This window comes from Castor canadensis, chromosome 14 (genome assembly GCF_047511655.1).
Source record: "Castor canadensis chromosome 14, mCasCan1.hap1v2, whole genome shotgun sequence".
NCBI lineage: Eukaryota > Metazoa > Chordata > Mammalia > Rodentia > Castoridae > Castor > Castor canadensis.
In genome coordinates, this window is record NC_133399.1 from 83,235,592 (window position 1) to 83,261,626 (window position 26,035).

Below are 26,035 nucleotides of genomic sequence, written 5' to 3' on the forward strand. Positions count from 1 at the left end.
TATTTCAGCAGCATAAGGTATTAAATGTGCAAAACGTAAAAATTAGATATTTCGAAATATGACTAGGTATTTTTATGAATGTGCTCCCTCTTCAGAAAATAATTACACACACATAAATATATATATATATATATATTTTAAAGCTGTGGTTTTTCATAGTATGCTACTTCAGTTACTTATTTGCCCTAGCTATTTTCTTAAAGACAATTTTTTACTTCATGTAAATACAAATTTTGCTTTGTTTTGCTTGTTATAATTTATTCTTTGATATGTTGACTGATTTCTATGTTCTCTGAAATAAGACTTGCATCCATGTGTAAATATATAGATACATAGATATAGATATATCTACATTGGATTATAACCTTGGCTTTATTTTTGACTTATAAGTTATTCACTAAAATTTCTTTCAAAAGTTGGTCTTTGAAGATGCTATAGTGTGAATAACTAAGTTGAAATTTGATGGAGGAAGGAATGATTTTCTTTCTCATGAATTTGATATATAAAACTTTAAAGGTGTGGTTTTATCCTTTCAGAATGTGCTTTGACCCCATGACATATGGCAGAGAATTGTGAAGATGTAGAGGTTATGCTGACAGCTTTCCTTAAAAGAGATATACTTTCTTTTACTTTTTCTCATTTCTTATAATTAATAGAAGTGATTTTCCCAAATACAATTAAATATTTGTAATCAAAACAGCAGTTATTAATTTTTAAATATACAATAATGATGTATTTTACAGGCTTTTAAAAATATTATCAAAAAACGATCTGTTGAGCGAATGTTTTTACAAAAAGTCACTTGGAAGGTTAAGGATTAGAAGGATTTTTAACACTGAAGTGTCAAATTTTATTTATTTCTTCTTAGGATGTTTTCTGAACTATTCATTTAAAGTAATGTGTCCCTAGGTACTTAATATTTAAACTTCAGATCTAGTCGTGTTGCTTAGCACCATTGCAAATGCTTTGAATGTTACTGAGTATGTACCATCCGCTGAAATAGTATATGTGGTTAAACACGGGAAACACTAACTTGTGATTTCTTAATGGCGTAGAAATAACATATAGTCCTTTCCAGTATTCCATTCTTCAACTAAACAGCAAGCTAGTTTAAATTTCTTCTTATTTTGATATATATATATATATATGTATATGTATATATATATATATATAATCTCAATGTGTTCAATTACTTGTTAGTAAATCATAAGAAACACAAATTAAAATCACCTTAAATCTTTGCACACTGCAAAATAGATGAGAATTTATTAATGAACTGTATTGTAGAAATATTTTCAAGAATATGAACTAAATAATACAGCTTTTGTTGAAGGGGCCAAGACTTGACACCTATAGGACATAAATTATAAATAAGTAGCAGAAGTGAATATGGGATCAGAGATTTACATCAGATTATAATGGTCAGCCAATCTTAAAGGCAGCAGTGCCCTTGAGATTTTAAGTACCTAGCAAATGGTCACAAGTAGCTATCAGGGTGACTTTATAAGATAAAAAGAGACTTCATAAAGAGCCACAAAGGACTTGAGTTTAACCTGAAGAAGTGTGGACACCAAGAGAACCATTTCAGCAACCTGCAGGGTGGATGCTAAGTTTGTCTTTTGCCTCAGGAAGTCAGCAATTATGTATGCTGTAAATGCAAGCTAGCCTGCTAAAGAATGAGGTTAAAGGGCTCCAGGAACCTCTCTCTATGTGAGGTTTTTAAGAGGCTAAAAGTCTAGACTGTATCAAGAAAGATTATCAGAAGTAACTCAAAAAGAAAAAGAATGCTAAAGAGAAAGAGATTAGATGATACCAATGAAAATAATATGTCAGAGAAAGGAAAATTCAAAAAATGAAAAAATAAGAAGAAAGTGAAACTATGCACTTGGATTCATAAACAAGTGCAAAACCTTTGTAAAAAGAGTGAATTGATAATATTTGAAGAAGAAAGAGACTTCTAATTTTCATATGCTGATAAAGACACTAATAATACGAGTATGTGGGATCTTTTGGCTAACGACTATTAAAACAGTCATCACTCATTTATCACACTAACTTAAGTATCAACAAGGTTTGAAGTGTGTGCTTCCTCCCAACTGAGGAAGATGGCTTTGATTTGTAGATACAACCTAATGAATGGCAAGCTCTTTAACTGGAGAGTACACCTAAAACATGCAGAAGACAGCCAGCTCATTGAACTTTACATGGCAAATGACGCATGCTGATCTGCAAGGCTTCTGTGGTGACTTTTATGATTCTGTGCATTAACATGCCAGAATTTGGACTGTGTAAATGCTCCCCTCTCTTATTTTCATTCTAAACTATAGATTTTAGAAGAGGATTTAAACTACAGGAATTCAACATTTGTGAAGTTAAAGATATTTGGGCACTGAATTTTAATGATAGAAAAACTTGTTCTTGATTAGAAAAAAAATGACATTAGGTGGTGCAAAGAATCATTAACTGATAAGTGGTCATGGTACCATAAATTGGAAAAGAGGAGGAAACACAGGCAAACAAGTTTCTGAAATTACATAGATTAAAAGAAATTGAGCATTTCAAGTAGAATAGAAGTAATAGAGTACTGCAAAAATTTTTAGCAGGAAGTAATAAGAGTAAGTGCAAAGAATTGTATTATAAAATTTTATATAACTAGTTTGTACATATACATATGCATATATTAATTTAAAAAAGACATTTGGTGACTTCTAGTTTCTGGTCCAACATGTAAGAAGCTTGAAAGGGAACACATAAGCACTTTTAGAAGAAACATTTAAGACTTAAGTCTTTGAAAATCTGAACAAATGAAAAAAAAAAGTTCTTATATTCATGGGAGAATTGAATACTAACAAAGAGACTACAAAAGAATTACAGATCTAGTACCTCTCATGAACATTAGAACATAATAACAAGTCAAATCCAACAATGTATAAAAAGGAGTAAATATCATAACTAAAGGAAATTTTCCATTTCTCAAGATCAATTTAAAATTAAATTTTTGGTTATTTCAGAGTAGTTTAATGCAATGTACATTAGAATATCAGAGGTATACATCCACAAGGAGAGTCCTCAGCTGTCAGACACAGCAGGCACTTAGGTAGGGGAGTAGGGACAATACCACCTGACACCCAAGGATCAGTTAAATTGTCCTTTGTAATCTTGCAGTTGATGTGCAATCCATAATCAATCACCAGTCAGTGACCCTCACCAAACCACAGCACTCACAGTTTCACCATAAGGATCCAGTTCTTGTTATGTTCCTGGTAGCATGTGTCCAGAAACCTGAAGTTATTGTAATTCATTACTACAAGAGCCTAATTAATTAATTAATTAATTAAGAAAATCACATGATCACATCAATAATGCAGAAAAGCATTAAACAAAATCCAACATTCATTCTTGATAAAAAGTCTCAAGAAACTGGGAGTAGAAGGAATTTTCTTTAATGAAATAAAGAGTATTTCCAAAACTTACAGCAAACATAATATTTATTAGGGATAAACTTGAAACTTTCTCATAAAGACCTGGAAGGCAAGAAAGGTACCTCTTAACATTGTTTTTCAATATCATGCTGGATGTCCTTGTTAATGCAATAAGCCAAGAAAATAAAATAAAGGGAATAAAGATTGGGTAAGAAAAATAAAACTATCTGTTCATGCATGACATGATTATAGAAAGTTCACAAAATTGATATAAAAATTATGGAATAAATAACAATTACATCACATTTGTAGTACACAAAGTAAAAACACAGTGTTAGTGGTTTCTTGTATACTAATGATGAACAAATGAAATTTAAAATTAAAAATACTATAAAATCAATAGTACCAATCAAAAAAATGAAAAACTTAGGTATAAATTTAACAAAATGTACATAAGTTAGCCATGAGGAAAACTACAAAATTCTGATGGAAAAAATAAGTGAAGAGAAACAATACAAAGAAAGATATTATATGTTCATGAATAAAAAGCCTCAATATGATCAAGTTATCATTTATTCACAAATTGATCTATAATGTCAATTAAAGCCCAAAGAAAACCCAAGCAATTTATTTTGTCCAAATAGATGAAGTGATTCTGATGTTTATGTAAAGAGAAGACACAGAATAACCAACATAATAATAAAGAAGAATAAAAAGTTGTACTACTGAGATGATCTGGCATTAACACAGTATAAACTATAGTTATCAAGATAGTGTGTATTGGAAGAAAAAAACCTAAGCAAATAGATGCAAAGAACAGAAGAGCAACACCAGCAATAGACCCACATAAATATATTGAACTGATCTTGACAATGAAACAAGGCAATAGTAAATAGAAAATTGTCTTTTCAACAAATGGTATCAGAGCAACTGGACAGCTACATAGAAAGAAAAGAAAAAGAAACTAGCCCCATATCTTACCATCAACAACAAAATAATTCAAAATGGTCTTTACACATAAATGCAAAATGATCAATGTTCTAGAATATTATATAGATGGCAATCTAGATAACCATGAATTTTAATAAAACACCAAAGCCACAATCAATTAATGAAATAAATCATGTGCTGAATTTCATTAAAATCAGAAATTTCTTCTCTATGACAGACACTGTGAAGAGAATAAAAGGACAAACCACACTGGGAGAAAATATTTGCAAAACATATTGGATAAGAGTTTATTATCCAAAATATACAATGAACTCTTAAAACTGAATAATAAGAAAACATAACCAAGAAATAAAATGAAGATATTAATAGATAAAGGTCTCCTAAGAAAACAGTCACTGAAGTATTAACTAGAAAATACTTCCAGGTGATAAAGGTGCCAACAGATAAAAAATGAGAAATAATAATATGAAAAGAATTGCTTCAAATTTGAGAAAAGGGAATAAAAATGTAGATGACAATATTTAATATGATTTTGTCAGCAATTCTGGAAAGATAAAATTGTTGCCCTTCTAAATAGACAAACTCAAAAGGCAAAAACTTACATTAAAATTTTAAGAAAGTATGTATAGTCATCACCCTAGAGTTCTATATACTCAACTAAAGTCTTACTAAGATTTAAATTAAAATGAAAAATTTTAGTCCTCTTCTTTCCTATATTTTCAGTAAGACGGAAACTATATAATTGACTTCAAAAGGAGAGATTGAGATTGAAGAAGTAATTGTGAGAAAATTTCAGTATTTATTTTGGCTAAGATAAGTTATACTTGATCAAATGATGTGATTAGGAAAGAGGATCAAAAATACAGTAAAACTAAAATGTTGAATAATAAAATCAGAATAGCTGCTACAAAGAGCATATATGTAATACCTAATTACTGTACATTTCTTAAAGAGTACACATTTTAAAATTTAACTTAAAATTTATTAATTCAAGTAGGTAATTTAAAATAAAAGCTAAAATATTAATAATGTTCAAGTTACTGAAAAAATGAATATACTTTTTATGTCACATACTATAGAACAAATTTAGGGAACAAGTAAAGAAAACATGAAAGCTAAGAAAAAAATTCATCATTAATCACAAAAATAGACATATTTTAACAACATTTTGAAAATCTGAGTTTCTAGTAGTATATAACATTTAAAATAAAATCTAGCTATATACTCTTAATAAGAGATAAATTCGTATCATAGTAATGCAAAAAGGTGAATTAAGAGGATGGCAAAATTGTTCCAGAAAAGCCTGTTCTGAATAAAGTCATAGCAGTACATTAATATTAGACAGAAAAGAATTTTATGAAAAGCGTATAGAGTCACCCATTGTCTAATGAAAACTGGAATAGCTTATTGCAAGGCATAAAAATCCTTAATTTTATATGCTGAAAATTACACAAAGCAAACATTGTCAGAGTTTTTAAAAAATTGACAAATCTTTAGAGAAGGATATTTTAAGCACAGTAAGAGTAGATAAATTACATTAATAGGAATAGTGTAATTTAAAATTTGAAAAATGCAATGAATAAACTTTATTTGGGAGACATACATATAATCCTATACACAAAGAGAGAATAAATATTCTAAGTATACATGACAAATGAACATGAACTGACTACCCCTATATATGTCACAAAGCAAACATTAAAAAATACAAAAGAGTTAATAACTTACAACACATTCTGGTCAATTGGGGTTGTAATACATATATGCATGGAAAAAACACAAGGAAACTCCTTGTAAAACTATCTCTATTGCAAAGTAGCAAAAACATCAAGTTTCTCTTTTATGTTTTTTCTTCTATAAAATCAGAGAACAGAAGGGAGGAAGGTTAACTCTGGTAGAGGGTGGAAGGTGGCAGGGAAATGGGTCAGAAGATGAATATGGTACATATAATGTGCACACATGTAAGTAAATTAAAAATGATACTTGTTGAAACTATTCCTGGAATAGGGAGGGCATGAAGGAGAGCATTAGAGTAGGGAATTCAAGTATGATATATTTGATACATTGTAAGAACCTTTGTAAATGACACAATGTACCCCCAATCCCACACAACAGTTAAAAAAAAGAAGTTAGTAACTAAAACAAGTTTCATATCAAAATTTAATCTTTGGAAATACAATTACACCTTAGCAGTTGGAGGCCATTATGGGCAAAAATGTGAGTCTCTATTTTAAAAATAATGGAAGCAAAAAGGGCCGGGGGCACAGTTCAAACGGTAGAGCACTTGCATAAGCAAGCATGAGGCCTTGAGTTCAAACCTCAGAACCCTGAAAACACAAAATGAAAGAAAGCAACCCATTCAGTGGAGAAAATCAGAATATATAAGAGTAACTTTTTATGGAATATTAAGTCAATACTAACTAAAGAGGGTTACTGTAAATTGTTAATCTAGAGGTTCATTTTAATCATCAGAGAAACCTTGAAGTATATTTATTTTTACTATTTCATATGAATTACTCATTTAAATGCTATAAAATCCTCATGAGCCAGATATTGACATAGATATAGACAGGTTTAGACAACTCACATACATTGTAAAAGGCTATTTGAAACATTATTACATTCTTCATTTATTAGATTTTTATTCTAAAATATGTTGATGATGAAATTAGTGAATTGATGGTATGGTAACCAAAGAGCATAAAACATCTAGCACTCTATAAGCCTTCATGCACTGTGAAAATATTATAATATTAGATTTCTCATGCAAAGATAATGCAATTTTTGTTACATTTCTAAAATTAATTAATCTCACATGCATAATATTGATCTTTGAAATTTTACTGTGGCTTACTTTTGAGTAAAGTATCAAGTATACAAATAGTTTAGTCCCAATCCCTACGAACACATGTGACAGTAAACAACCAATCAAGCAAACCTAGCTTTAAGGTAAAGATGATTGCCAATGACCGAGATAAGTACATAAGAAATAAGGATTCCATGAATACTTTCCTGTGCTGTGAGAATTGTTTGGAAAGTAGTAGCTATCATATTTAATTAAGGTAAAGAAACTACTTTATGAGCATTTGAAGAAAGGAATTTGAGGTTATGAGATTACGTACACACGATGAAACATGAATTGCCAGGGAAGTAAAGGAAGAGTCAGAGGAAAGTCAGACAGGAGGAACTATAGAATAGAGGTGAGCAAAGGACAAAGATACTATCACAGAGGAATCACGTGGGTAAGGAGAATTGGTCTTAAATTTAAAAACAACAGTAACGACACATCCAAGGTGTGTACTGTGTTTCTGGAGCTGAGCAGTACTTTACCCCCCTTTTCAGGAGGGCCCTCTAGAGCTGTCACTGTGTTTTTATCTACTCAATTTCCGAGAGAGTGCACACCCAAAGAACAACAACAACAAACATCCTGAAACTCAGACCGGTTATTTTTCCAGTCACAAAGATAGGAAGTGGGATGCCACAGGTACCTACATTTCTTTAGCTTCAGTGATGAGGAGGTCCTTTTCAGTGTGAGAGGAAGTTCAGCTGCCCCATCCTCAGTGGGTTGTAAATGTGGAAATGGTTATTTTTTATGTTGAAATAATAATGCAATTTTTCATAACATGTTTTTCAGATTTTATCCAACTGTTTGGTATAAATCAAACTAGGATTGTGATTGGTGGAAACCAGAATTATAATAGACTTTGTTCTTCTCTTTATTCTTTGCATTGCATTCATCTTTTTCTTTATTGTGCTGAGTGAGGATAAATTCTAGCATCCACAAAAATTCTTATAATATAACAAATATATTATATTTGAGTTCATCCCCTCCATCATTCTCTTTTATTTCTCCCTCCCCCATTCCTGGAATAGCTTCAACAAGTTTCATTTTTCCAGTTACATACATATGTACACAATATTTGCACTATATTCACCTTTTCCCCACCCTTGTTCCCCTTCCCACAGTTATGATTCAATTCCTTCCAGGCAGGACCTGTTCTACCCTCCTGTTCTCACATTTTGTAAAAAAAAAAAAAAAGAATAAAAAAGCTGACATTTTGTTTGTTTAAGATAGCTAACAAGAGAGTTTTCTTGTGCTATTTCCATATATATATATTATATTTCCATATATATGTATAATATATATATATATATATATTATAACTTGAAATTGTTCATCTCTATTTTTCTTCTTTCTACCATAGTCCCCTTTCTTATGGTGTTTTCAACAGGTTGAAAATTTCTATATTGATTCCTGTATAGAGAGTATGTCAACCATCTTCACCTTAACTTCCTTCTTTTACCCTCACTCTCTCATATGTGACTTCCCCTTTGTGTGACCTGTTTTTCATAATATTGTTGTATATGTATTAGGTCTGCATTACACATATAAAGAAAATATGTGACTTTTGGCCTTGTGAACCTGGCTAACATTCATCATTCTTTTTGTTATTTTTACTAATAATATTTCAACTATCTCTTAATGCTTTACCTATTCTTCCCATAATGGTATTAGTGACCCCAAAAATCAATATTAATATTACATTAGATTCTCTAGTAGTAAGCTTTATATTTTAGTAATCATGCAAAAAATCCTAAAACCGGCAGCTATTTAATGATCATGATTAATCCAATTTGCAAAATTTGTTTTTACTGTGAAAATGGGCACAGTATCCATAATACGTCAGCAAAAATCTGAAATCCTCAAGTAGCATTTCTTATGCTTTAATTTTAATCAGAATCTCCTGAAATTAACATTAAATGCCAAGAGTAGATTCATTAGGGTCTGAGTAGGACTGAAATATTTGCATTTTTAACAAGGTTTCAAGATAATTCTACTGCTGCTGATCAAGTTTCCCATCCAAGTTGAAGACCACTGTCTTAGAGACCACTGTTTATATAATTTGGAGTCAGTACAATCAAAAACCAATCTAAAAACATATCCATTATAACCTGAAGTCTATTTTCAGCTTTTCAGCTGGGACTCAAGTTTTATTCTCAATACTTGGTGCTTAGACAAGGTCTTTGTGCTGTTAACAGGACTGCTCTAATGTATTTGGATGGTGTTGTGACAGCTTACAATTTGATTGAACTGTTAGAATAGACCTTTGGGTTAAGTGGACAGCCTGCTTAACACATCAAGGGCATAGCCTTTTCTGGTGAGAGACTCCTTTCCAACAGGATTCAAATACAACCAGCAGCCAAATTTTTCATTTCTTTGTGAAACTTCACTAGCCAATCTTTAGTGCAAGGATAAGCTTTTAGTTCCAAATTGCAATTTTCAAGCTGTCAAAGGAGATATAAACTTTACTGGCATTCAGGGATTGTAGTAAAATAGATCACGCTACTAGTTTGTTCTATTAGCATTACCCTTGTTTTTTATAAATGTTTTTAATGTATTTTGTAAAATCATGATTTAAATAGCTACTCAGGAGAAAAATGTAAAAAATCTTTAATAATTATTACGCTTCAGATATGAAAGCCATGTGGTCAAGGTCTGATAGTTCATCATTTATGCCAATAGCATTACCTCCCTAATTTATATTCAAGATTTGCATCTATATTCATAGTGCAGATTGGACATAATCATTTTCACTCTCTTCAGAGAGTACATATAAAAATGTCAGAAATCTTAAAATTTAATGGATTCATACTCTGAAAATCTCAAGTGCTTTAATCCTGCAATACTTCAACATCCCTTCCTCCATAAGCAAAACACAAAACAAAAAAACTTTTTAAAATGCTACAATGCAACTTTGGAACAGTATTAATGGGAGTGATTTCTGGCTTAAAAAGTGAAGAGAGCACAAAGCTTCATTTGAGGTGAGTTTTAAAAAAATGTTATTCTTTGCTCTGTAAATTTGGAGTTCCCAGCAACAGGATCATTTGGAAGTTTATGAATCTTTTGTGATAAATGATCATTCCATGTATGAATTAATAAAATGGGTATTCTCAGAAACAATGGTGTAGTCAGCATTCACTGGCATTTCATTGACCAGCTTACCCTTCATTGGTTTTTAGTCTTACAATAATAAGGCCAATTAGGCAGAAATTAGAGCTGTCCTGAAAATGGAAGTATCTCAGGATTTGGTTTTCCTTGTCTAATTATCTCCAATAAAAATAACTTGTTGAGTTTTCTGGCTATTTGATTAAGAATAAAAGAAATGTTGAATTTCTGGATTCTGAAAAATAAACAGCTGGAAACTTTCCTGCTTGATTTATGCACAAACCTTGAAGTGGAGATACAAGGTTCAAAGACAGCAGGTGCAAGTCAGAGCACCCTTATTGCATAATCAGCAGAGCAAAGGGAGACACAGAAATCTCTATATTTGCACTTTGGCACTCCTTTTTTGAATCCTCTAGATATAACTGTTTCTTGTTTTCCTCAAACACACAAGAAATCTAAAGTTGTAGGTCACCCTTCACAACCTGACAACAGGAGATAGGGGATTGTAGTCACATAAAACAGGAAAGGCAACAAATAAAATCAGTTATGGGAGAAAGATGAGGTGGTCACTTTAGGACCAATTATTTAATATCCAAGTGGGGATTTCTAAAGAATATCTGAAGATTGTATATATCTTATTAGGATGTGTGAGTAGAGTCCTAAATGGACACAAAAATTTGATAATTGTTGACAAGCAGATGACATTTCATGTCATGAAGTTGGTCAGAGTTACAAAGAAGGTGGTATAGAAAAAGGAGTGACCAAAGCTTGAGCCTGAGGATTTCAATATTAAGAATTCATGAAGAAGAGATGGAAACAACAGAAGAATATGGGAGGAAGGATACCAATAGATCTCTCTGCTTCTGCACTTACTTTTTTGCAGTCCTGATTACAGTACTTGTTTGTTCCCACTATTTAATGGCCTGTCCTTTGTTGAGAGTAAAAGTTAAAATGATTGTGATAGTCTGCAGAACCATGATTGCCTACAGACTTCACTAACCCCTGAACTGCTGCTACATTGACTTTTGGATTCCTCCAATGTACTGGTTACATTTGACATTAGCACCTTTCTTCCAGCTCTTTCCTCTGTTGCTGAAAAAGTCTCCTATCAGATATACACTGGACTATTTCCAATTGTTTCAAATCTTTGCTCTATTCTTATGTCCTCAGGAATGCTCTGTGAGGTCTGACCTCCGGATTTGATGGAGCAAACTACCTCATATTCCCTGTCCTACAACAGGCAAATGCCTCTCCTCCTTCTCTTTACTCTTTGCATTGCATTCATCATCCTTTTTTTTTACTGTGCTGAGTGAAGGTAAATTGTGGCATCCACTAAAGTTCTTGTAATATAACAAATATATTATATTTGAATTCATCTCCTCCATCATTCTCTTTTATTCCTCCCTCCCCCATTCCTGGAATAGTTTCAACAGGTCTCATTTTTCAACTACATGCATGTATATACAATATTTGTACTATATTCACCCTTTCCCCACCTCATTTCCCCTCCCACTGTTATGATTCAATTCCTCCCAGGCAGGACCTGTTCTACCTTCCTGTTTTCATATTTTGTATTAAAAAAAAGAAAGAAAGAAAGAAAGAAGGAAAAAACTGACACTTTAAGATAGCTACACAGAGAGTTTTCTTGTGCTACTTTCATGTATATATATATATATATATATATATATTATAACTTGAATTTGTTCGTCTCTATTTTTCTTCTTTCTACCATAGCCCCCTTCTTATGGCAATTTCAACTGTTGAAAATTTCTATATTCATTCCAATAGAGCATATGTCAACCATCTTCACCTTAACCTCCTTCCTTTACCCTCACTCTCTCATATGTGACTTCCCCTTTGTGTGACCTGTTTTCCATAATATTGTTGTACATGTATTAGGTCTGTATTGTACATATGAGGGAAAATATGTCACTTTTGGCCTTCTGAACCTCGCTAACATTCATCATCTCTTAATGTGATCTATGCTTTTTCCAATTTATGACTTTTATTACCACTCTTGTCACAGAAAAATAATCTGCTGCTTAGATATGTCTACTTAGGTGCCTTGAAAATTGTATTTTATCAAGTTGTCTTGAATTAGGGTTCTTTGGGACACATTTGAATCAGTTTGATTCCACTAGAATTGGCAAGGTTGAGTGGTAATCTGTCATAAGATAGCATAATGAAAGCAATTAAAATACTGCTTGATCTAGAGTTGTGATTCAATGTATAATAATTTTCATTCCCCTATTTCCTGGAAAAAAGCATATACATATATATATATGTAAATAGCATATATATAATTATGTGTTTATAGCTGTATAACCTATTATACAACAGAGTGTATTATTTTACTAATGCAACCACTAGGCCATTTTTATTGTCCTAGATTAGTTTTTATAGTTCCACCTATAAGCATACTTTGTATAAAATGGCCATGACTAAATTAATGCTGGAATTCAATTGAATCTATAGTTTATGAGTAAAACAATTTTATTGCCTTTTCTGATAATTCAAATTAGCTCAATATTTAATTCCTTAGAGAAGAAGTAGAAATTAGCTAAAATAATAAAGAGTTAAACAATATTCCATTTTGTAAGAATTAATGCAACTTCAAATGGTGTGCAGTTGATCTGTGTCTTTCCATATGTTGTAGAATGAATATGAGTAGAACATTTAGCTGAATCACTAAGCAGTATGAAATACATCTTTAAGTATCATCTGTGGAAGCACCTTACTTGTATCCCTAAGTCATTGCCATAAATTGTTACAGATTAAACTATCTTAAAGAGAATTATCAGGTTATGTATATTATAGATCCAGAAACCCAGGTTTATCCAGACTTATCAAACCTGTCTAAATATAAAACCCAGGGAACTGCACTACAAACTTCTTTACTGTAAGAAATTGGGATGAGTATATTTGGAGATAATCCGTATTATTGAAAGAAATAAAAAACATTTAAAAATGTTTGACTTGAAAGATGAGTATTTGGGAACAGAATTTTGGAATGAGGTGTTGAGAAACTTAATTCATGCTTGCATTCAGTAGTATCTTTAGAAAAAAACAGGAAAAACAAAATATTCATGTTCCTATTTTTTTCTTGGTGCTTTTCAAACTACATGTTAATTAATGTGAAACTGATTAAAAATAAAAATGTATAATGTGATTCACAGTTCACTTCCAATTTCTAACTATAAGATTTATTGTTTCCTTGATGTTTAGTTTTTGTTTACAAAGAACAAAATGACTTTCAAAAATATGAAAATTCAACTTCCAATCATCATCAAACATTAAAGATCAGACAGACTTAAAATTTGATCAATAACACAAATAATACTATCCAAGTTCATGCAGCCCTGTCTAGAGTCCTCTATCTCAACTAATTTTGTACAAATATCACATTTTGTGAATACATGTTGAGTCTTCCAAATTCAATATGGTGGATCAGCCACCTTCCTCATCAATAATTCCATAATGTCTAAGCTAACAACTATTAAGAAAACAATATGATTTGTAGGTCATACCTTGTTGGAAGCACACCTACAATAGTTTCTCCAACTGTCATTCAATTTATTTTCATGGTATTTAAAAGAACATCCTTATTACTTCTCTTAATTTTTTTCTAATATCTGTAAGATTGCAATGATAATTTACTTACTCTTTGATAAACCTAATTTTATTCTCTTTTGGGAAAACCAAAATTTTACAGATGCCTTAAAAAGCACATTATAGAGGATGGAGTATAGCTTAGTGGTAGAAGTATGCTTACCATGTACACAGCCCCGGGTTTAATTCACAGCATCGTCCTCCCCTCAAACAACAACAAAAGCATGGGATGAAATATTGCATAGTCCATCACACCTATGTAGTGTTACATAGATATGAAAACTATAAAAATTCATCAAGCTATATATATGTGGTTTCTGTGCTTTTATGTATATAAAATGTATTTCACAAATTAAATGCCTACTAAAGTTTCTCATTAAAAGTGAATGTCTCTGAATTATTCTTTACTTAAAAGATGTCAGTTGTTAGTAACAATGTTGCCAATCCTAACAGGTTTGCTAGGCTTAAATCATATGTGAAAACATCTGATTTGGTATTTTTTAAATGTGGCCAGCTAAAGAAGCTGCTCTTAACATAATTTAATCTTAAACTATTGCATATATTAATATTATCTTCCATTTATAATTTATCAACTTTCAATTACTTGAATTACAGTTCTGACAGAACATTATTAATATTAATTAATGTATATGTAGGCTTATATGAATATACATATATGGGTATGTGAAAAATAGCAAATTGTCTGTTATGTTGACATTAAAAATATTGTTAGGCTGACATCAGTTAAAAATGAAACAAAATAAAACTCCTTTGATAGCTGTCTTCCAGTTAGTTGTAATATGCTGAAAATCTACTTGCTTTAAAGTATGTAGTCTATTCTACATACTTTATCTGTATGTATTCTTTGTTATTTTATTTCCAGTTTTCTTTTTCCCTTTGATCTAGTTGACAAATGCTTTCTTTTCACTTCAGAATAGACATTAGATGATAAAAAATAAAGTTTCTGTATTACAGGATTAGGTAAAATTTTATTCAAGATTAATTGTAGTTATTGCCATCAAATATCACATCTGACAACTCCCAGAGCTGGCTCTCTGACTCTAATGAGAAAAGTTTTCTATTATTTTATTGTGATTCATCAGGTACTCTAATTCTTTTAGAAAATATGAGCCATGTTGGTTGTTCTACTGAGACTGTGTATGGTAGTATGGAAAAGTGTTATAAAGACAGAAATGTTTTCTATATAAAATAAAAGTGTCTAAAGGTAAATAAGATATGACTGTATATGTACAATATAAAGATTCATCCCAAACAGACGCCACCTGAAGGCATTTCTCTACAGAAACCGTTTTCCAAGGAAGAGCATTGCATATCATTGCAAATCAGGTCAGTTCCCACCACAGCAGGAATTAACCTGCAGGATCTTTGTAGGTATCAGAATATTTCAGGCCAGTTTGGGGTGTGTGTGTGGGTGTGTGTGTGTGTGGGTGTGTGTGTGTGTGTGTGTTTGTACGTTGTTATTTTTGCTTCTGTATGTTTTTACAAGTGAAAGAAAAATATTTCATTTTTCATACATCTATAGTTTTCAGAAGCATCTGGATCTTGTACAGTTCTGAAATGTATATTCTCTGCAGGGCAAATGTTAAGGCTTTATTATTTAATTATTTTCCTGCATTGATTATAAGTAATATCATAGAAAATCCATTACAGCATTATATGCTGACCACCTGTTGTTTTCAGTGTAGATTTTCTTTAGAATTTTCTCTTAGACAGTGCTGTAAATATTCAAATATCATAAATATATATCAACAGATTTTTTTATGTGTGTGGGGGGGAGTTATCATTAGAGGATAAGTCATGAGAGAAATAAGGACAAATCAATTAAAAGTGGGGGAGGTATGTAAAGAAAAGTCTGTTGAATGTAGGATCATTCATAGTCAGCACAAGAACACAGCATGTATTTAGTGTAACTAGATAGGTTTATTCACTTTCTATTACCATTGTAACTTATTCCCACAAATTTCTGGCTAAAACCAACACAAATTTATTGCTTTGTATTGATGGAGGTCAGAAGTACTGAGGACAAGAAGAGAACCTACTTCCTTGTCTTTCCTAATCCCAGAAGATTCCATATTCCTTGGTTTGTGATTCCCTTTCATATTCAAAGACATCACTGGAGAGTGATGTTTTCTCACATCCCGTTTGTCTGAATCTAACTTTTCTTCATCTTCTTTATCTTTCACATTTAGAGGAAACTTGTGGTTACATTAGGCTATCCTACACAATGCTGAATAATTTTCATCTTGCTAGGTCAAGTGATTATCAACTGTATTTCCATCTACAACTTAATTCATCTCTGCTATTCAAAATAACATATCCATAAGTTGCTGAAATTAGATCAATGACACCTTTGGGGAACTATTATTCTTGTCACCACATCACATCACTGAAATTTATTTCCTTTAAATGTAGCCTTACCTTCATGTTAGTTTACATGTTACCCATACTAAATCTAATATTGTCAAGATTGTTGCTTAGACATTGTCATGTTGGTGTGTGGCGGTGTATATCACTGTACCGCTCTGTAATATCAAATATTCTCTGTGCTGTGGGAATTAAAATTACTTATAAATGAAGACTGGAAACTCATTATCAGACAACAAATGCTAAGGAGCTTTAAAAAAAATATTCTAACTACATTTTGTGACAAACTGTCAGTACCACATCAAAAAACTTGAACTTTTTCTTTCTCTTCCCTGTATATTATCTACAAATTATCATTGAAATGACCCTAAAGATATAAAATACATCATGTCATGTCTTATCCTAGCATTTATTCTGAGACTTGCATGGACAGCACAACGTTCAAATTTTCTGTCTCATCCTTAAGTTCTAATCTACATTATTCGTGATTTGTGAATATCATACTTTTCCAGACTTTTCTGATTTTGTTTATCTCTTGGATTCTGCAAGTTCTTTCTTTGAAAGCTTATTGTTTTCCTAGGAATTTAATAAAAGAATTAGCTTGAAAAACTACTTACTCTCTTTTGTAAAGGAAAAGTCAACTCTGACATTTGCAAGTATATTTAAATCCATAAAGGCAATCAATAAAGACATGAGTGAGAGTGTCTTGGATAATGGTGTCCATTAATATCTAGAAGGCAATTACCTGATAATAGATAACTAAAGGTATAGTGGCCACAGGTGAATATTACATTTATATTCATAGGCATAAAATATACTATAAAAATATTATTCTATTTGATACTTCAATTCTTATTAAAGTATATAGAACCTGAAATACGCTGTCAAATGAAAATTTATCTTGGGATGTATTTTTCTTTCTTTATCCTCTGATTGTTAGTGTCAATCACTAATCTAGACAGTATCGGTAGATTGTTATTTAATGGAAAACCCCTAAAACACATGACTATAGAAAGTATTAAAAAAAAAAAAAAAAAAAGGAGATTTAACAAGATGCTGGGTTTTTTTTTTTTTAAAAAAAAAAAAAAGAAAGTATTGATGGCATACTTATCACATAGTCTTTTTAGTCTTTTGATTTAGAATTTTAACACTTACAATAACTCTCCACCTCAACTTACACAATAAAATCAGTCACACCAGAATATTTGTAAAGTTTAATTTATATGTGTATATATATATATATATATATATATATATATATATATATATTACATATTATATTAATTTGGGCTAATTCTTTTCATGATATTCTATTTAATAGCTTATTTCCACATGTTTACTAAAAAGTACAATTTTAGTAATAGGTTTTTAGAGTTTTTATTTACTGAAAAATCAATATATTAAAAAGTGATCTCATAGCAATCCTCAGGGTAATTGATTATTCTTCATGTCTTCTTTCAGTGGGAATGTGCAAAATCTCCAGAAGGTCACTTTAAGAAGCAAATGATTCTCTTTTTCATTTTTTCAGTTCATAAGAGATTGACAATTATTCGCTTTCTGGAATGTAATTTATCAGATATTGAGAAACATAATTACTTGAGAGATCATGAACTGTTTTCTTGGTAGTTTTAGATCAATCAAAGACATTTTCAACAGAAAAAATGAAATCTAATTCCATCAGATTTTATATGATCAGATAATAAGATCAAATTTTATGGGAGGATTGCATATTTTATGGGAAAAATGAAGATTGCTTTCATAAATGTATGTTCATCCTTTTAAACATTAAGAATTCAATTAAGCAAAAATAAATTTATAATAGAATTTCCTTTGGATAAATGCTTCTGAAATGCAATTTTGAGTATATATTTACTAGAAATTGAGTATATTTTACTAAAAAATTACTGAAACATCCTTTTGAATTTTTCTATATCTAAATATATATCCAGTATAAAGTAAATATATTATAGGATCTTAAATAAGGATTATCAAAAGATGCCTGGCCCAAAAGACCAAAAATCGTATGTTCTCCCTCATATGTGGACATAAGATCAAGGGCAAACACAACAAGAGGACTGGACTTTGAGCACATGATAAAAGCGAGAGCACACAAGGGAGGTGTGAAGATAGGTAAGACATCTCAAAAACTCGATAGCATTTGTTGCCCTCAATGCAGAGAAACTAAAGCAGATACTTTGGGGTAACTGAGGCCAATAGGAGAGGGGGACCAGGAACTAGAGAAAAGGTTAGTTCAAGAAGAAATAACTTAGAAGGTAACACATATGTATAGGAAATCAATGCAAGTCAACTCCCTGTATAGCTATCCTTATCTCAACTAGCAAAAACCCTTGTTCCTTCCTATTATTGCTTATACTGTCTCTTGAACAAAATTAGAGATAAGGGCAAAATAGTTTCTGCCGGGTAGTGAGGGGATGGGAGGGAGAGGTAGGGAGCGGGGGTAAGAGAGAGGGTGGGGGAAGGGGAGAGAAATGACCCAAACATTGTATGCACATATGAATAAAATAAAAAATAAAAAAAAAGATGCCTGAATTGTCTACATAATGCTCCGGAATGTAGGTCAGTACTTCTCAATGTATTCCTTGGCCTGCTTAACTTTTTACAAACTTTTACTTACCATTCTGTGATGAGATGAAGAGCTATGACAAAGACAAATTGTTTGTGTCATTAAGCTACTTCTTGTAGACTGTGATTCTAAACAGGGGAGCGGTAATATTTCTTTTCACAGCTGGTGTTTTTCAACATGACCTTCCCATCTTCCTATGTAGAAGTGATGTCCTTTTCTCCTCCCTTTGCTTCTGCTCTGGCCTGTGATCTCTTTCGACCCACAGAAAGTGGTAGAAGTTATATTGTATAATACTCCAGTCCCGGAATTCAAACATCTAAAGCTTTCAACTTGACCTCTTGAAAGTGTCACACTTTGAAACTGCTGGCATAAAGATCTGAATAGTCTAAGGCTGTCATGCTATGGAAAAAGAAAAGAAAAGAAAAAATAATAGGAAATCTATCTGGCATGGAAGTTGCAGGAGGGTGAGAAATGGGAGATGAGGAGACAAGAAGATTTTGTGGAAGAGTACTGTGGTACCAAATACAGAAGACAAGTCTTTTTCTGGATCTTCTACCTCAGTCTCGACACCAGCTAAATGAACTCCAGTGGAAAGTACAAGCTAAAGTCACGTGGAATAGAAACAACACTGAGAAGTCTTCCTTAGTACCTGACCACAGATAAATGGTCACTGTTCTTAAGACAAAGATTTTTATATCATGCCTGAAAGCATTTGTTCTTCATAACACAGTGATAAACTTTTCCTATAAAAAGTCATGAAATAAATATTCTGGGCTTGGCAAAGCTGTGGCTTCTGTCACACTGGAAAAGCAACCATTGAGAAAATAGAGATGCACAAGCATGGCTGTTTTCCAATAAGCTAGATTTATAAAAAAGGTGATAACTGGGTTTGATCTGCACATCATTGATTGATGATTCTGCTCTAGTTCAGATGTTTAAACCATCTCCATCTCTATCTACCTATCTATCTCTCTCTGTAGTTATATAGCATTATCTTTGGATTATGTATTATATATCAAATGTAAATGAAAATCAAGGTTTTTTTGTATAATGCTAAGAAGATTTAATGAACTGTTTTTATTAAAAACATGTTATGCTCTGTTAATTCAACTTTTGTGCTCATGTCATAAGAATTTAAATTCATGTTGACTTTTACTGTCTATAATTAGCATAGTCAGAAGTCATGAGGAATTGCAGGCAATAGAGTGAAATAATATTATATGGAACTCACAATTTATAATCTTTGCACCTAGGTTTTTGCCTGTATAACACACCAGTTCAGGAGGTGAATTTCAGTGTGGCCCAGGTATCAATTTCTTAGAGCCAAAGAATATCAAAGCTCTCTATCATTTATAATATATAGCTCTTGCTTTCCAGTTTAATAAGTATTTGTGAATGCATTTGTATGTGTCCCAAAATTCCTACTTAATCTGCTGTAGCAATTATTGCCAGAGAAGAGAAACTATGAAATTCTTTTGAGCTGGGCATTGAACCCAGAACCTCACCCAGGCTTGGCAGGTACGTTATCGCAGGGCTATGATCCCAGTCCCAGAGAATTTTAAGAATTGTGCACCCTCCACTAGATTCATTTTGGAAATTCCCTTATTATAGAAATGCTTTGTTTAACTAAAACTACAACTTTACAAGGAGGGAGGAAGACAATTGGAAAAAAAGAGTAAGCAGAACATTAATAGATAAAATTATTATGTAACAAGGATTTAGAAATAATTCTGCCAACAATATTTGACAAATAGTAGCTCTCAAAAGCTTATAGATCAGGGGATTCAGTGGGGCTCAAAAATCATAAAGCAGTGAGAAACAGGTGAAATGGGAGAATAATGACACACTGTTTATTGTTTCAGCTTCTTTGATTTCAGAAATTTTATATTTGAACTATACAACTATTAGAACTGCAAGGAATATAACATTTAAAAATATTTGCTAACTAACCATTAGCTTTACATTACTAATTATTTTTCCAGTATTAATATGGGAAAATATCAATTGAAAAGATTCTTTACATAGTTTCTTTTTAGTTGTTATTGTTTTGAGAGAGGGTCTTGCTATGTAGCCCAGGGTGGCAATGAGATCAAAATCATTTTGCTGCAGCTTTCAGAGTGCTAGGATTACAGGTGCGTGCCACCATGCCCAGACTTTTACATACATTTATATTTCTTAAGAAAGAGCAACATGGAATATATCATGAAGGTGAAAGATACTAAATAAAATTTAAGAGGATGGAAAGTTAATGGGGTCTTACAGGTGAGAAAGAAAGAGAGGAGAGAAACAGAGAGAGAGAGAGAGAGAGAGAGAGAGAGAGAAAGAGATGCCAGAAGGGTGCCTGAGTATCTGATAAATAGGTAAATGTATTCCTGAGTTAAGGGATGAGTCTGCATGCAAAATAGATGTAGAAATTGGAATGTTCACTGTGACTTCCCAGCTTGGAATAGCTTAAATTTAGTACTTAGAATACAGTACTATAGAACACAACTGTTTATTTCTATACCTGACACCAAAGTATAATAAAATCACTGGCTGAGCTTTCTGTTGAGAATAACTAAAATGAATGAATAAAGTCTTAGACTTGTGATCATGGTCTAGTCATATTAGCTTTCTGAGTTTCTATGCTTCTTCTGTCAATTAACCTGAAAATGTGATTCACAAAATAACCTCCAACATTAATAGCCTTTGATTATATAACTTGTCTAGAGTGTCATACTATAGCTGGCAACTGACAGAGTTACTGTCAGAAACCATAGACTCTGACTTCTATTAGAAAAGCAGCCATATGGAAGAGGGATGAGTGACGGCTTTAAAAGGTGCTTTATTAGGGAAAACAAAACCACCACCACCGTACCCTCTTGCAATTCTTCTGACAGGTATGCCTTAGATATAGAGTATATATGTATCTATCTATCTATATATATACACATACATATATGTGTATATATATATATCTTTTTAAGGAAATTGAACTCAAATAATGAATTTGTTATTGTTTTGGTTTTGGTTTTGGTAGGGAAGGGTATTGGCAGTACTGCATTTGAACTCATGGCCTAACACTCTCTGGTCGGGCACTCTACCACTTGAGCCACAATGCAGTCCTCTAATTACTAATAGGTAATACAAATGATAAATGAAGTTTAGTCATGTACCTTGGTCCAGACTTAACTGGAAAATAAGTATCTTACTATTAATAGTCTTTGCTTTTCTTTAAAAGAATGTAGGAATCAAAGTTCACTTGTCAGTTTGGATCCTCTTCATCTTTGCTAAGTTCTTCACTAATTTACCAACACTTAACCTAACTACATTCTTATTCTTTCTGTGCTGAATAATATTAAACAGATCTCCCAGTTTCTACTCTGCTCCACTTTAAAAACATTCTTTATCATCTATTCATTCTCTACACTTTAATGACAATATTTTTGAAAAGTACAAATTATTTTCCCTGAGAGCTTTATGTGACACATAGACCACAGTCCAATTCCTACACCTTAACTTTTAATCCCCCACATGGCCAGAATCTTGTTTCTCACTCAGATTTATCTCCATTCACTATTCTCCTCATTCACTGCAGTCCAGCCAATGTTTTCCATCCTTGTGATTGTCCAGACTTGAACTTGGAATGGCACATTTTCTGCTCCTTCTAGTTGGAAAAATATTGAACTAATGTTACATGACTTATTCCTTCTAGACATTTGATTTTTCCCTAAAATGTCATCTTCTCCCATTAATTTAGTCTCATAGTTCAATATTACATAATCAAATTTTATTTCACTGGGTTTAAAATTGTGTTACATTATTTTACTTAGGTGATTATTTACTCTCTTATAGCTTTTTTTCCTACTGGGATTTATGATCTATGAGATCAATGTACCTAGATCAATTCCTGTAGAAAGGAGGCACTCCACACTAACTTTCAAACTGATGAATGAATGAGTCAACAAAGGTTTTGATGGATTTCCAAATCCACAGACTTGAATTTAATTAACCACTTTCAAATACATATAATGGTGAATGAGAACATATATGTTTACATGTATTTTTAAATTAAAATATCCTTTGCCTCAAGATTCTTAGGTAAACCAGATGATAAAATGATTGTTTTTCAAAGGTGGAAAATGAAAACATCAGGTTTTCTGATAAATATAATTTTATGAATCTAGAAAACAAGAGATCTGGAATTTACAAAGTTTGCCAATAATAGGAAAATTAAACCTGCCATAATCACATCAGTGAAAATGGTCTTCATTTGTGAGGGACACAATCTACATTAATCACTTAATGTGCACATTTTGGGTTATTTTTCACAATCCAATAAGGTAGGGATTATCAACCTCATTATTGTCCCTAGTTTATAATTTATTAGATTAAAGTTCAGATGTTTTAAGTAGCTCTCAAAGGAACTAATAAGAAGGTAAAACTTAATCACACACTGCCTATTTTACAATCAGTTAGTCCCCTATTTTCCCTGGGTAGTATTTTTAAACTTTGTGTCATTTCTACTTCAATGACATGCATGAGCTAAAGCATTTTCTTCAAATTTAAACTGAAAATAAGTAAGTAAAACAGTTACATATTGCTTGATTTTAATCCTATAACATTCTTGTAAATTGAAAATATACAGCAGGGATGGAACATGGATGAATTTCCTTTTGTTTCTTCATTAACTGTGTGTCCCAAGAAAGGAGAGGTGCTGTGTCTCTTCAGTGACTTATTCTTTAAATTTGATTTTTAAGAACAACAGAAGTTACCAATCTATTTCTGTTTTTCTTGAGTAATAGGAAAAAAACTAAAAATCGTTACCTGATTGAAACCGTTTAACCTTTGTTGTCAATTACTATGATCCACAAGTGAAATGGTGAAGAAGTCACAATTTGCTTATTGGGTTAAATATTTGGTTTTGTTTAATATGTTTAATATTGACACTACTGGAATCAATTCTGATTTTGGTGTTATGTAACTTAAATTTTGTATTTCTTAGTTAAGGCATGTTAGGGTTTGATCTTTAAGCTTTTATTTTAATTATTTTTGTGTGTGTGTGTGTGTGTGTGGGACTGGTGTTTGAACTCAGGGCTTTGCACTTGCAAAGATTCTTTACTACTTGAGCCATGCCTTCTGTTCATTTTTCTCTTGTTATTTTGGAGATGGGATCTTGCAAACTCTTTGTCTGTGCTGGCCTTGAACTGGGATCTTCTTAATCTTGGCCTCCCAAGTAGATAGGAATGCAGGCATGAGCCATTGTTGCCTGGCTGGTTTGGATCCTTAAAGGTCACCCAAAGCTTCATATGCTAAAGGCTCTGTCACCTGCTTGGGTACTACTGTAAGGAGATATTGGAATCTTTAGGAGATGGAGCCTTGTTAGAGGCAGTTACATCATTGAGGGCATGCCCTTAACGAGAATATTGGGAACCTGAGCCTTTCCTCTGTCTCTTGCTTATTGGCTGCCACAAGGTGAGCAGCTTTGCTCCACTGTGCCATGATGTCCTGCCACAAGTACAAAGTGATGGCACCAAGCACCTGTGGGCTGAAACCCCTGAACTTGTGAGCCAAAATAATTTGAGTGGACAAAAGATGCCAAACTAAGATGAATAATATAAATAACATATCTTTGAAACACATGGTATTTCATTTCTTAACCAAGTGTCAGGCTGTGAGAGTAGCATTTTGAAAATGAATAGGTCCATCTCAGGCAAGAAAATGACAGTATAACTAGAACAAAAAGGACAAGACCAGCTTTGTTTATCATTCCTATGAATATTAGTGAGGGCTAAGGTTATTTTAAAAATGCACATTTCATGATCAGCATGTAAAATGAAATTCTCCCTAGAAGCAATTAAGAACCTGTGTTTTTTATTTATATTTGTCATCATAATAACTATAGCGTAAATTTCTTTTCATTGCTGTAAGACTCAAGGGAATGACATACTAGAATCAATATATAAGAAATAATTTTTGTCATTAAAAACCCTCCTGGAGAGATACTTTTAAAAGCCATTCCAATCTGATTGCTTCTCTGGATATAGTCCTCTATCATGTACCTGTAGAATTTCATTCTAGGATATTATTCCTGCCTGTATCCTTCACTCAAGTCTTGAGAAACTATTATTTCTCTATCCTGAAGCTTTCCTCATCTATATGATTTATCTCACCAGAGTGCTTATTTTAATAATCATTTTAGAACAATTTGTGCCATTAATTTAATTATAATACAGACATTTAAATTAGTAACCAACTCCTTGATTTTAATATCTTTTAAGTAAAAGTGAAAAATCACTTAAAAACCCAAAAATAGTATGATTACTTATTTTCATAAGATATAGATAAGTTAAAATACTAAAAAATTATTTTGTAAGTGTAATTATTGGAAATATATTCAAATCAAACTGGAAGACTATTATAGATATTGGATACAACAAAATTGAAAGATAAATTAGGAAAACACACTGTATGTAGTAGGGAGCTAGAGAAACAAAGCCATACTACACCATACACTTTCAATATGTTCTAAACATAAGCTAGCATATATTATTGTGCATATGCATTGTAAGTATACATAGAGACATAGAGACATAAAAATGCACATTCAAGTCATCTTAAATAGCTAATTTTCAGTAAAAAATCAAATTACTGGATTGAATTTTTAACATATCCCTGTTATCTCTGATTATGGTAAAGATGCAACCTACAAGTCTTCTCCATCAACAATCTGAAAGAGTCCAGTACAGTATAAACCCAATGACAACACTGTGATTTCAATCAAAATGGGAGAAATGAATGTCGTCTATTGCCATCCCTAGTAAATATTTCAGAAGACTGCACTAATCATAACTTATTAATCTAATTACAAAAGCAAACCTACCACAAATATAATATGGGTGGAAGATGATTTCATATGCTCATCTCACATTAAATGTATTCAGAAAGTCATGAAGCATGTTGAGCTGCATTTGGACTGAATCACTTACTGTTACTTTTCTTTTAGTAAACTATGTATATTTTAATAAATTCTTCTCATTTTCAAAACCTGAATGTTTTTATAGCTTTGCCAAAAGCTGTACAGGGAGTTGACTCACATTGATTTCCTGTGCGTGGGTGTTAACCTTCTAGGTTAATTCTTTTTGATCTATCCTTTTC